This window comes from Lissotriton vulgaris, chromosome 4_2, assembly GCF_964263255.1.
Source record: "Lissotriton vulgaris chromosome 4_2, aLisVul1.2, whole genome shotgun sequence".
Taxonomy (NCBI): Eukaryota; Metazoa; Chordata; class Amphibia; order Caudata; family Salamandridae; genus Lissotriton; species Lissotriton vulgaris.
The window spans coordinates 24,429,468-24,442,440 of record NC_141692.1 but is presented as its reverse complement, the minus strand read 5'-3'; the positions used below and the strand labels follow the sequence as shown (position 1 = coordinate 24,442,440).

General features: G+C 44.7%; 1 pseudogene across 1 annotated transcript in view; it reads right to left on the bottom strand.

Moving 5' to 3' along the window:
• The window catches only part of LOC147718172 (verrucotoxin subunit beta-like), a 157,351-nt pseudogene that overhangs the window by 73,637 nt on the left and 70,741 nt on the right, over positions 1 to 12,973 (bottom strand). The window lies entirely within an intron of this gene.

The window sequence follows — 12,973 nt, the reverse complement described above, 5'->3', positions numbered from 1 at the left end:
GATAGGGTGAGGGGGTGTGAGGGTGAGGGGGTGTGAGGGTGAGGGGGTGTGAGGGTGAGGGGGTGTGTGAGGGTGAGAGGGTGAGGGTGAGTGAGGGTGAGAGGGTTGTGAGGGTGATGGGGTGAGGGGGGTGAGGGTGAGTGAAATGTTTGTTGATTTTTGTATTCATCAATGTGCCTTAGATAAATAACATGACGGTGGTTAACGATCAGCAAAGCATAATGCAATAGTAAAGAAACAGAGGTAACACGCAACAGAACCAAGAGATTTACAGAGAAATGCACATTATCAGATCATTCCAGGGCAAAGAAGGGCTTGCAAAGAAAGCGCTGGCTCAGGCGAGACCTAAAAAATGCACCGAAAAAATGACAGGTATAACATAATGTATTTCCTAAAAAACTGTTTTGTTAACCAACAAAACCCAAATACAAACCACTCTTTGTTGAATGAACATAAGTAACGCACAGAGGTATTAAATTGTGTAGCTCAGTTTTCAGAATCTCAGAGCCCTCCTGGTGACACGGAGTACCAGTTTTCAGAAGCAGAAAATAAAATTAGGCTTACACACACCTAGCAGCTTGAGTCAAATCTACATGTGGTTTCTCCCTACGGTTAATCTCACTCACATTTAAAAGTACGGACCAGTCTGTTCTTTGTGCACCACATTTAAGATCAAATGTGAGCCCCACAAGAATTTACTTAAAGAGTGGAGAACATGCCCTCCTCCTGTTACACCGGGCCCAGAGAACGCAAACTCTAACACTATGACCCTCGCAAAGGTGATACGCAGGAGTAGCCAGTGTTCAACAGTAGCTTTATATAATGCCACAGCATGTGATAGCATGTAAGGCCACTGAACGCGATAACATAAGGGCCCTGGTAGAAGTTTTTTGTTGAATTGAAAGTACTTTTTAACAGATGGGCCCTGCGTGCCCATAAAAGTTGCCCTAAAAGCATGGCGGCGAAGGAGCGCACACTGCAGTCGTAACCCTGTCTCCCCTGGCAAAGTTGTTAACTGCTCGGTTAAGTGCGTGTAAACATTGTGACAGTGGCTTAATGTAAGCCTACTGTAGACAATAACATTACATCCCAGTTTAAAGCTAATTCCAACAAAAGCATGGCGGTGAAGGAGCGCACACTGTAGTCGTAACACGGTCCCCCCTTGCAAAATTAATACGCAGGAGTAGGCACTGTTGATCAGTAGCTTAATATGTGATAACATGTAAGGCCCCTGAACGCAATGACATTACGGCCCTGGTAGAAGTTTTCTGTTGCACTTAAAGCATTTTTTAATAACAGATGGGCCCTGCGCGCCCAGAAAAGTTGCCCTAAAAGCATGGCTGCGAAGAAGCGCACACTTAAGTTGTAACCTCGTTCCTCCTCACAAAGTTGGGGAGATGTGTTGTGGCTGCCTGCTGTTCATAAGGCATCGCTGGTGTGGTTCCTCTGAAGCTTTGTCACAGCAACTTGTTAATTTATGTTAGTTGGTGCGCCAGAGGCTGTGATAGCATTTGTGGTAAAATTGGCGTTCGGTGTAGTCAATTTTATTGCAAGTGGGGGAAATGTGCTGCCTATGACTACAGAAAATGTAAAGGAGCAGGGTCGTAATTTTAAAGGCAGGATGATTAGTATATTTATAATGGTGGTAAAACGAGAGAAAAAGAGGGGAGAAAACAGAGATGGTGACTAAAAGCAATGTGTAAAAGGATGAAAACTGTGCATACCGTTTGTGGTTTCGTTGGACGGCGGGAGAGAAAGGACCGGGTGAGTGAGAAGCAACGGTGCTTAACAGAACAGGAGGAATCGCTGTGTCACATGCTCGTCCAGCCTAGGCTGCATGGAGGAGTATATAAAATAAGGAGCGGGGTGTGCCTAAAGAGGTAAGGCACAAGCGGAAAATATAGGTTCAATAGGCCAGGGCAAGGAAGAGTGAGAACCGCGGTCCAGATCGATCAAGCATGAGAGGACAAGGAAGGAATGGTTGCCGGCTTGAAAGTAGATAAATAAACCGACAGTTTGAAACAAAGTGGAGCGGGGGATATCTATAGTACTATTATAAAGAGAGAACTGTGTCCTTTGAGCCAGGTAAACTCGAAAAGTACACCACCAATCCAAACACCCAAGACATCTTTGAAAACCTCAGGGCAAGCAGAAGGACATAGGCTAAATAAAAATAAAAAATATACGTTCTTTAAAAAATTTAGGAATAAAAAAAAAAAGGTAGTCCGTTGCAAGTAGCACCGGCCGCGACGTGCGTGATGACATCGGTTCGCGCGGGGAGGAGCGGAGTTCAGGAGCAAGAGAAAGAGCGGTGGACATGAGCACGGGGAGGAGCTGCGGACAGGCGGGGAGGAGCGGCGAGCGGTGGACAAGCGGTGAGAAGCGGAGGAGCAGTGGAGCGGTAAACTCAGCAGCGCGGGGAAGAGCGGCGGCTGAGGTAAGTGAAACAGCCACGGGTGCGCACCGAGGGACGGGCAGAGGGACAGGCGGGGGCCATGAGTGCTCGCAAACCTTTTCCTCAAAGTCGGGACGTCGGGGGAAACAGCGGACAAGAGCCGCGAGTGCGCACCAAGGGACGGGCGGAGGCCTTGAGTGCTCGGAAGCCTTTTCCTCAAAGTCGGGACTTCGGGGGAAACAGCGGGCACGAGTGTGGGCAGAAGCGGCCAGGACCAACAAAACCGGAGCAAGGAAACACTGCAAGTACGCTCTGCTGCGTACGGCCGCTCTGCTGCCCCTCTCCTGCTGCAATTCTGCCCCCAGCCCCCTTCTGCCCCGGACAACGCCGGGGCGGGCGGCTAGCATACATATATAATTCAGGTGGGTTGTGCCTGAAGGTATAAGGCACCGTGGGCGATGGGCATGCACAAGATCAAATGGCGCAGCCGCAGCGCTAGCAGCAGACAATCACTCGGCGTGCACACCCACTCACTCCACACAACCCAGAGCTTTTCTGGCAGATTCCAAAGCCAAGTATACGGCACAACAAGTTCGAAAGAAATCACCACAACCCCGGAAGTGACCTTTACACCAAGGTGCAGTGACGTTGTCTCATTCAAAGTAAAGCTGATAGTCACTTTCCTGCACTATTCATAACCACCCCTATTAAGCGACCTTTGTTAATCCCTTTGTTCTGCTCATTCAATGAAATCAGGCACTGATGGGATTTTGGGGAAAAGGTACCCCAGAAGTTGGTATTGGTTGCAAAAGACATACTCTCCCCTTTACAAACAAGCGCTGAATGACAAGCGCGGCTGCCGTGAAAGTGAAAGCGATCGCGCTAAGGCCACGCTAATTAACACAAGCATTGGCCGCATGCACGCCTCGCGCTTAAAGTAAAACAAGGGAGCTTTTAAATCCCACAGAGAAGAAACAGCCAGATATGTTTTTCCCCTACTTTCTCTCGTTGAAGCCTGAAAGTTGAGCAGGCAGGAGAGTTTGCCAGCTATCGGCAGTTGTGGATATATTTTTAGATGCCTCAAGAACGGACCGCACAGAGGAGGTGGCATGAGAAAGGTTATATTTACAAGAAGCCAACATTTTAGAAGTGAGCGGCTGCGCTCGTAAAACAAGCTCTTGGCATTGCTGTGGGGAGGGGGGAGGAGAAATGCGAGACACGGCCTGGCGGCCATGAAGTGTGAAGCAGTGGGCGGGGAGGCAGATCCCTTTGAAGTGGGAGGCAGGCGGCTCGGGAGCAAATGGTAAAAAGCGTGTGCATGTGAACATGCACTCGATGTACTCTGAGATTGTTTCAAAGCTTATTTGGCCGACAATACTCTTGTCTATTTATTCCTTGCGGAATAGAATAGTTGAGACCTAAAGAAGGAGAAGGCCTCCATCAACTTCCCTTAAGGGTCTCTGTCCTCTATGGTCTCTCCTTACACATTTGTATTCACTCCTCATTATACTCAACAGCTTCCAGTGGTCCTCACCACTGCTACCTGTTGCAGTATCCACTTTCGCAAGTACAAGTTTGCTTGTTTGGGCTTGCTGAGACAGCTACGGAGACTTGCCCCCTTCTCTCATCTACAGCACTCTGTATGGTAGTGTCAGCAACGATCATTTCATGCCTACATTAGGGGAGTTCTCTGTATATTATCCTCCCAAAGAACCTGCTAACAAAGCTCCAGGTAATCATGCCGAACTAAAAACACAAAAAGATGAGTGAAGGGTCCCAGGGGATGTTTAGTGACCACACAGTTATAGCCCCCTAAACATGAGTACAAGCAAACAGTAGAATAACTATGGGTCAAAGAGTAGGATGTGTGTTTTTAGAAGTGTGTTTGAGTGAGTGTGTGTTGGAACAGAGGTATGAACAGCACACAACAAAGTATCGCACCTAATGAGAGGATGTCCATCAGTTTATCGTTATTTACCGCCCTGTCATCATTTGGAACCTTTCCCAAGATGTGGAAGCAAAGTTGTTGCTATTTAACACGGGAAAGGAAAGTGCGTGGTGACTTGCTTGATAAACTGAAGAGCAGTGCAAGAAAGAAAAATTGTGAAAATCAAAAAGATAAGAGAAAGGAGTGCTCTGTGTTTAAAATTGGATAATGAACGCTAAGGAATTTTATTCTAGCGCCTGTTCATTTCCAAGGTTAAAAAATATTCAGTGCAAGACTGTAAGTGAGTAACCCTAATAATCACTGATTTATATTGTAGTGATCAACATGTTTCTGCGGTCTAGTGATCAATGAATATCTGCCGCTTTATCAGGACCTAAAATACATGCTACTGCTCAAAAGTGCGTTTAAAATAGGATACAGATATCACCTTAGCTTAAACCATTAGCATCGCTGGGCAGCAGCAGGGAGAGGGGAGAAAGGAATACTTTGGCATCGAATGATTGAATATGAAGGTGGGAGGTGAAATTGGGAAATGTTTACAACTGGACAGTTTGTTTGAAGTGCATGTTAATGAAGGCATCAGTTAAGTACAGTATTTATGTTGAATACTACTGTGTAAGAAAATAGAAGTGAGACAGTGCGTGATACACATAACGCTTGTAAATAATGTTCACTAACATGCATGAAGTAGTTTGTAAATAATGCTCACTGGTGAAACTGATGTAGTTCAATTTTTTTATACTGTAGAAACCCCCGAAGAAGGGATTATTCCCGAAATGCATTGGGTATTTCACATTAAAACGTGGCATGAGGAAATGATGACTCCTGTTTTTTTTGAAGAGTGGAATTCTTATGGAAATGGATATAATGGATTGAAGAACAAAACGGAGTAAAAAGATGAAGATGATGAAGATGATAAATATTGGATTAATGATTAACTGATTACGAATTTGATGCATTAAATTCATTATAATAGGTTGTGCAGCTAAGGGGACAGAATGTTGTTCTTGTTGTGTTTTGACTTAATTGCGACGCAATCGGGTGGAGCGCCAAAAGTTAGCACGCCGACAATGATTAATATAGACTTCAGAAAACAAATGATAAAATACGAGTAAATGAACAGTTTGGAAAAGTAGGTGTGCATTTCTCCAACCACATTTACATTGCTTGAAGCCCTACCCATAAATGTGGCTCAAACGTAGACACTAATGAAGATACGCAGCAAGGGATGGTTGTTACAATAACAGGATGCTTGAATCTAGAAATATTGACTTTCATGTTATGTTACCTCTGATGTGTACTTAGAATGAGCATTCACTCCTTTGATAACTTCACGTTTACGATAGTAGCGTCAAGCTGAGGTGTGACTGCATATTATGCTATAGGTTTTAATATATACTCCGAGTCCGATTTGCAGCATCTACAAGAAGGTTATGTTTATATTAGGCTTTCCATTTCTGTTGCATTTTCAGAATGTACTATTTTTCGCAAACAACCCGAAGAAGGGTTGGTATTTTTTTTTCCAAATAAGCATTGGTGAATTTATTATATACCGATTACAAATGGAACTGAAACGGTGAACTTCATCCGAGGATACACGTAGTGCACTTTTTGAAAAATTGTGTTTTGACCGCGAGCCTTAGAGGACACAGCTCAGTGCGAGCTCTGCTGTGTAAACAGTGCACTGCAGTGGACCCTGTACCCTGCAGCCTGGCCCATCCTCCCACAGCAGCGCACTCAAAGGCCTCGCTCAATGGAGGGCAGTGGCGGGAAACAGTTCGCACTTTAAGAGGAGCAATTTACAGGCCGGCCCGTCCTTGCAAAACTTGGGAACTGCACTCAGAGCGCCTTATTTTTTTACATTCGGACACGAAGGTGCTGCACGCCCTAATCTGGACTCTTTATAGTTCAGCCCATGTTTCCAGAGCTCGGCCATCTATCGCACTCAGTCAGTTCCTCACTCACAACTGAGGACAGCCGTCCTAGCATAGCGCCTTGCAGCACGTCAATGGTAACGGATTTTACAACCCTTCTAGACTAGCAACTTCTTGTGGTAAAGTGCCATCCTGTGAAAATAAGATTAAATCCAGCTCTCTGTAATCAATACTGTGTCACTGAAAGACACCACCAATAAGAATTCTAGAATGCCCATTTGTTATCTTGATGACTGACTGGCTTATAAGAATCACTGCTATGTCACTTAGATGGGCTTCTCTGAAGGGCGCAACACACCTTCTCCAAAAGCAACCACCCACTTTTACTGGCCTTATCCAACGGCGTACATTATCACCCTGCCGAAGCCACTCGTGCGTTTCTCCTTTCCTGAAACGCGGCGTTTCCGTTCCGAATTCCGCATGCGCCGTACATGCAGCTTGCGCATGCTCTGCGGCTCATGGCCAGTGGAGGCCCATGTGGACGCTGCAGGCAGCGCCTGTCTCCTTCCGGGGCTCCCGTGGTGAAGAGGGGGCCCCGGCGCTAGAAAAGAAATGTTGGAGCTGAAGTCCCGGTCCCAGGAGGGGAACCGGGTGAAGAGCAGCAGATGGCAGTGCGGGGCTCCCGTGACGGAGGAGAGAGTCCCGCGTCGTGCTGCCGGACTGAAACTGCACCGAATCAGCAGCCAGCCGCCATTCAGCTGGAATCCTGCCTCAGACCCGGTAAGTGGGGGATTCGTGTAATATATAGAAGCCGTCCCTAAGTAGAGCTTAGTTGGAGGGGGGAGGAGCGCTTGTGTGTGTGCGACGGGTGTCTCTGTATGTGTGTGTGTGTGTGTGGCGTGTCTGCGCTTGTGTATGTGTCTGTGGCAGATGGTGCGAGCCCGGTTACATAAAGGGGGGGGCTGTATGTGTGTGCATGCGCGCGTGTGTGTGTGTGTGTGTGTGTGTGTGTGTGTGTGTGTGTGTGCGTGTGTGTGTGTGCCTGAAAGGGAAAGCGCGCCCACACAGCTATGCAGACAGCAGCAAAGGCGCGCTCACGCAGGCAAATCTCCGACACCAAATGCGCGTGGCACCCTCTTGTCCCTGATTCCCATGTGACGGGCAGCTAAAGTTGTTGAGACTGGACGCATCCTTCGGGTGCTAACTCCAGCTCGACCAAAAAAAAGGGTTTGAATCGGCTCAAAAATTTACATTTGACTATTGCGGGCAGCTGTAACCTTATTAATATGTTTTTCCCTAAAAGTTTATACTACCTTACAGCTATTCCTCAAGAGTTTACCAATAAATCTTTACAGAAATTTGATCACTTGTTCTCCCAATTTATTTGGGCTTATTCTCAACCTGGAAGATAATTCAAATATCTATCTCTTCCCCTTGAGGTGGTTGGGCCCTCCCAAACCTGCATCTGGATTATTGGGTTGCGGTTTTACAAGGAAGCGCCATCTTGCTCCAGGACCAATTTCCTACCTCCATCACGGGGCTCCAGTCACCTTTGAATTATTGTTGGGTGCTGAGGGTAAAGGCTGTCTATGGAGCCAACTAAAGTTTGGGTACTCTAAGAGGGTAAGATTCAAGACTCCAATTGGGACTAACAAGGTATTTAGGCCACGCGTAAACTTCTCGGGTTGGGTAGACTAAGTCATTATACCCCCACCAATAACAACTTTTATCTCCTTGCATAAGAACACATGGGTGCGAATTAAAACTGGCCGAAAGACAGTCTCTGCAAAAATTGTTACCGGAGACGGACTAAAGCAAGGCTGCGTTCTTGCCCCCCTTCAGTTCAATCTTTACACAGCCGATTTGGGAACATCCTTGGAGAAAAGTAATCTCCTACCGCCACAATTGGGCTCTGTAAAAAGGAACTTGCACATTTTACAATATGCCGACGATATTGTAATAATGGACCAGGCAAAATCGGGTCTCCAAAGAGCATTAAGTAGGCTCCACAAATATAACTCTGCCAATACCTTAATAATTAATCAGGAAAAGACTAAGGTTTTGATATTCGGCGGCTGTAAGAACAAGAAAAGTTTAAGGTGGTACATTGGGCCTGCAAAGATCAAGACAACAACAAAATATAATTACCTGGGGGTCTGGTTTAGCGAGTCCTCTAGACCAGCAGCCCACCTAGCCACCTTGAAACAGAGAGCAGGTGCCATAACATACTCCTTGACCAGACTCAATCAGTCCCTGAGTAGTCCTTCTGCAGAACCCATCCTGAAGGTGAATAAAGCCACTCTTCTCCCCGCCTTAAACTACGGGCATCAGGCCTTCCCTGGCGCATGCTCTGCTAGTCTTGACCTTGCCCAAGTTTCCATTTACAAAAAAATCTTTCGTCTTCCAAATTTCATTCATAGGGCAAGACTACGACTGGAGCTGGGCCTTCAAAGACAATCTATTTATTGCGAGGCCGACAAGTGAGGAGAGGGCATGCAGACTGTGCAATTATCAGACTGAATAATGGCTGCATCTCCTGGACGCCCCCAGAAGACTTCTTTTAAAACCTTTATATTTAAAATGGGGCATCAGGTCGTGTTGGGAAGCATCGGCCCTGTGCTTTACTTCCTCAGACACTCAAGTGCTTGCAAGGATTGGAAAATTTGTGAGACTTTTGGACAACCTATTTTTACCCTCCTTGGGGCCCGTGCCTCCGGCTCTCCCCTCCCGAAAAACTCATCACAGACTTTTTCCGTCCCCTTATTTAGTACTACTGCACTAATCTATTTCACTTTAGGTCCTGCACGGTTTTGTGATTATACTGGCACCTACAAGATTGTTTTTTACATGTACAGGATTTAAAATTTCGATTGTCTCTCAGCTTTTGCTTTTTAAACATGATAACTGTGCTAATGTTGATATTTTATAGCTATGGTTTTAATTAACTGCGCTAATTCAATAAAACATTCAAACCTTCAATAACAACTCAAACTTATCATAAATTTGGGAGATTTCATAGTTCCAAAAATGGTTTAGCTCAGGAATTACAACACTAGGGGCCTTGCACTCGCCCAATGAGGTTCTGACTTTTGTAGAACTTCAGACTGGATTTAATCTGAGCAAGAACGAGGCTTAGAAGTATTATGCAATCAGGGACTTTCTATCACGGAAGGCCGGGGGGGGGATGTGGGGGGGCATCTGGCTTTGCCAAACTCAAACTCAGAGACCGATTGCTCCCATTGTTCCTCTGCTAAGATCCATCTAAGCCTTGTTAAATAGACACATACCTGATATGGGCTCAATTTCGAACAAATGGCAGTAGAAATTTCTGATAATACCTTTTACTTAGCCTTTCAATACGCACAGAGCGACCTCCTATTCGCCAACTTAAAAGCACAATTTTATAAAACGTGCTTTTTCTTATATTATACGCCTAGCAGATTTGCCAAGTGGGTTACCGGCAAAGGCACGTACTGTCCCCGATTCTCTGAAGAGTCTGGCTGCGTTGTTCTGGACAAAGAAGTTTGTGAAGTAGAGATTTGTTGATTCCGGCATAGAGGGCGTTCCTAGTCCAGCCTGCTGGTAATGAGTGCATGGATGACGGTCTTCCTGGATTCGGGGGGGTGGGTCCATTTGAAGGTCTTGCTGAGTATGGGGAGGGTATTGAAGCATGTTGAAGCTGCAGTGTTGGCCTATAGTCTGCCACATGAGCCATCTTTATCCACTTTAAATCTGCCTTTAAATCTGCCTAAGAAGGAGATTGGACATGATATCCCCCCCTGCTCATCAGTCGCACTGTGCGACATCAAAGAATAGTAGCACCAGTAACCAGGGCTTACTCACCAAAGGGTGTGACTGCAAGAACTAGAGTGAAAATGTGTTAGTTGGGAGCATATTCAACCGAAGAGCTGAGGAGAAGAGTATGCATCCAGGGCAGAGAAAATTAAAAGCATCCCTTTCATTTTTGTGTGGGTGTGTGACAGTGTCCTTCCCAAATAAACAGTGTTGATTCCTTAAAGCTACTCCTAGCGTCAAGGACTGCCAAATATGTATGCTGGTCTCCATCATAAGAGTATTATCTTTGACGCAATTGTGCCCATTCATGGTGTAATTGTGCTATAGCCATAATATTTGTCCTTGACTCTTTCGGGCATACAAGTCTAGTAATTACGTATTTGCTGCCATCACTGACATATTAAGAGCATGACTGGCCTGCGTTTAGTCATTCCTGACAGAGTAGCAACATCTTCTCCAATAATAATGGCCATAACGGATATATGTTGGGCATCCACCTGTGGCACAGTGGTAGCCCTGGTTTAATAGAAGGCATTATTGGCATAACTGAGGCATTCTCAGTGTTATGGTGAGGAAGCATGGCCTATGATTCCAATACCTGGGTATTTGAAGCATAATTTCTCCACAAGAGGCATTTTTACATGGTGGTACTCAATGAAAACTAAAAGCTGATGGTTAGGGACTGTGTATTATCGAACAATGAAAACTGATTTGATTTTTGAAGGCAAAAATCATGCTTTTTCAGAAAAGGTTTTTGTTCTGGAAAATTGAGTTTGATTGCTCAAAGTGGAAAGGGATTTTGATTTAAAAATGTGTATTTTCAAAAATTAATATGCTAATGATGACAAAATTATGCTATTCTAATACACATTTAAAGTTGTTAGCATGATAATTCAATTTGAGTTGGGGAGACTTACTGCTGTCTTAATACCCTTTGTGGCACACAGCATGTTATTTGAATTTTACTAGATTACAAGCATTTAATATCGATAAACGTTTTCCTAGCATTCTGCTGATAACTTCACATGAAATATTTGGGTGGTTACTACTGATAATTGTGCTTAGGGTGGACATAGTGTAATGTTAATACATATCATCAGCATTTTACAGTGATAAAATATGCTAGTAGCTCAGCAGGACTTTCCTTGAGCAGAATTATCTCTTACTGCAGAAAAGGTTGAAGACCCCTGATCTACAGAATTCCTATTTAATGGATTGACTTTTTTGGACATATACTGAGTTTTCTGATATCTTTGTTTACATTGTTTACATGGTGGTTTCAATAACCAGTGTGTGTTGGCACCCCTGGGAGTAAGTAAGTACAAATTTATTGTTTTTGATTAATTAAAACCATTACAAAATACATTCAGGTAAAACGTTTTGATAAAAGGACTTTTCAATCCATGCTCTGTTAAAAAAGTTTTTTAAGTATTGGTGCACACATGCGTAAGTTAAAAGTACTAAGTGTTCAGAGTCTTTTTACTGGAGGCCTGTGAGGAATTATACACTAGTTGTAGTGACAAGCATCTTTTGCTTGGATGCTACTAGAACTAAGAACTTGACAAGCTTCCCATTCAGTTGTGGATCCAGTTGGTTGAAGCATGCGAGTACTGCTTGTCTCCATGTGCGTATGCCTCGTTCATTAAAGTGAGTTTTTAGCAGGTCAACCCTTTCCTTATTAAGCTTAACACAGGAGCATATTATGTGTTCAATGTATTCCTTTCCAGCCCCACATAGCCGGCATGAGTTCCTGTAGTTCTTTCTTAGCCATGGTGGGAGATGTGGTATGGCTGGCAGGATTCCTAGCCTCTGCTTTAAAAAGGCTTCTTTAGACTTCCTTGAATACCCTAATTCATACTATGCCTGTGATCCGAATGATTTATAATTGGATAGAGTCAATCATGCGTGGCTCCTGTGTGCAAATGCTGCTTTGTCTTCTATAAAGGAGAGTTTCTTGAAAACCTTATTAGTGATGCGTTTAAAATGCAAATGCTTTGTTGGGATTTCCCATAGGTTGTCCAATCCCGTTATGACGAGCGATTCCTCCAAGTAAGCTTTGGCCGGCGAGGTAGGTGTGCTGCACAGTTCCTACCAGAGGTGGTGATTCAATGTGTTTGCAGCGGAGTTCTTAATTTTGTGGCAGCACTTGATGTACGAGGCTCGCCTTGCGAGGAGTTGCTTCGTTAGACCAAGCTCGAGCCAAATCTGTGCTGGCGACGCATAAGGCGGTAAGTTTAACATTATTCTAGGCTTTTGTCAAAATGGTGTCCAGTAATCGAGCATCCCTGCCTCTTAAAACCTCACTGCCATATGTAATTGATGATGGAATTTTTGCTTCTGCAATGCGGAGAAGTGGAGTGAATGTTGGACCTGTCAGTTTTGTTTTAAGTTGTCTTAACGTGATCGCAACCGCCATTCCCTTCCTTTTAAGTGCTTTGAGCGGATTTGTGAAATGACCCCCCTCGTCGATCATAACCCATAGGTATTTATACACCTCACAATTGGTAAGGTAAATTTTACCTAGTTACCAGAAGTGGGACCGCTTCCAATTTATTGACAGTGTCTTACTTTTTTTTGATGTGGACTTCCAGATAATTCTCATCGGCATACCTATGAAGTGTGTTGAGGAGCCGTTGTATACCAACTTGAGTACGACTGGTTAGAACGACATTGTCTGCATAAGACATACTGGAAGTCGTTTATCCTCCTATTCGGGGAGTGTGTGCATTGCAAGCAGTAAGTGCTGTTGTCAGATCCGCTGTGTAAAGGTTAAAGAGAAAGGGTGCGAGAACGCACCCCTGTTTGAGGCCTTTGGTTGTTTGAATGCGCCTCGACAGATGAGAACCGTTGCAAAGATTGACCTGTACCCACGTATTGGAGTGTAATTCTATTAGGGGGTAGAGGTGCTGGGCATCAAGGTAGCACAAACCTAAGTAACGTTCTTTGATGATTTGTTATAAA